We start from the raw sequence: 1,553 nt of genomic DNA on the forward strand, positions 1-1,553 counted from the left end.
TCTGGATTTTCTGACTCTTTTCTCTTCACCTTAAATTCAGGTGTACTTTTGTGAATAATTGACAGCAAAAACCAACAGTATCAGGCCAGTGTTATAAAACTAGAAAAATAAAAGAAATATAAAAGAAAGTTTTAACCCTTCTCAGTTTCAAGACTATATTATTCAGGGCTTAACTGAAACTGGTACTGATTTGGAAATAGTAGCTAACTTTTTTGATGCTTCTGGAGCAAAACTTGACTACTGACTTCCACCTTTATGCAGAAACACTCTTTGACATTCTGGTAGTACTCCATTGTGTCAGTTACCACATTTTCTATATTCATTCCGCTGTTGAAGGACATCTGGGTTCTTTCCAGCTTTTGGGTATTATAAATATGGTTTCTATGAACATAGTAGAGCATGTATCTTTGTTACATGTTGGAGAATCTTTTGGTTATGTGCCCAGTAGTGTTATAGCTGGGTCCTCAGGTAATAATAAATACTATGTGCACTTTTCTGAGGAAGTACCAGACTGATATCCATAGTGGTTGTCCCAGCTTACAATCCAACCAACAATGAAGGAATATTCCTCTTTCTCCATATCCTCACCAGCATCTGTTGTCACCTGAGTTTTTGATCGTGGAGGTTTCAGCAGCTTTTGCTGTAAAACCCTTTAAATCATGGATAAATGAAAAAGACATCAATGCTGTTGTTACACATCTTCAGAAAGTCAGCATGGACAACAGACTGATGGATCTGTTATCAGCCAATAAAGTGTTGAGCTCTTCAGTAAGTATTTCACTGAAGCAGGATTAAAAGAGTTTTCAGAGTTTTCCAGAACCAGCAAACCATTGGACCTCTGAAGGAGATTTTGGAGCATATGTCCTATTGGGAACCATTCAAGGGTATAAATTTATATGTAAAAGAGGAGATGAAATATTAGCATCCCAGAACCAGTGATCATTGGGATAGTCTGGTAGAGTGTGATGAGCACTATGAAATGGAATAAAAAGGAGAAGCTTATACCAGAAAAAGCCATCAAGCACTTGAAGCAATAGTCCTCTACTTGCTGCCTTCACTACTAAAGGTCTGAGCCAACTCTGTAACTCTGTTACTGCAGATTCAGGAGTATTGCTATGACAACATTCACTTCATGAAAGCCTTCCAGTGGTGTTTTGGGGTTTGTTTGTTTGTTTGTTTGTTTGCTTTTGTAAAGCTGATTTCCTGTGTGAAAAGCCTATTCTGGAGTGGTATAAATGCTCACATGTTATAAAGGGAAAAAAATACCTTCTTTGAGCAAATGAAAAAGTTTGTATAATGGCTCAAAAATGTTGAGGAGGAATCAGATTCTGAAGTTGAAGAAGGTGACTGAATTTTGAAAAAACATACTCAGTAAAGCAAACAGGAGTTGTAGATAAAATGTCATGTCTCATGTGTCCTGGTTTGCCTAGACCTGCAAGAGAGTCTACAGGGACTTGGGCTGGTGGGGTGGTGGGGGAACCTGGACTAGAATGGTGGACAAGAAACACAAATAACAGACAACAAGACAAGACGTCTGATCAAGCTGACAATTT

The 1,553-nt window shown here is 38.1% G+C and overlaps 1 pseudogene; it reads left to right on the forward strand.

The window, feature by feature from the left end:
* The window catches only part of LOC110328326, a 6,993-nt pseudogene extending 5,642 nt beyond the window's left edge, over positions 1-1,351 (forward strand).
* Positions 1,352-1,553: the final 202 nt, after the last annotated feature.

The sequence above is a fragment of the Mus pahari genome, chromosome 10, assembly GCF_900095145.1.
Source record: "Mus pahari chromosome 10, PAHARI_EIJ_v1.1, whole genome shotgun sequence".
NCBI lineage: Eukaryota > Metazoa > Chordata > Mammalia > Rodentia > Muridae > Mus > Mus pahari.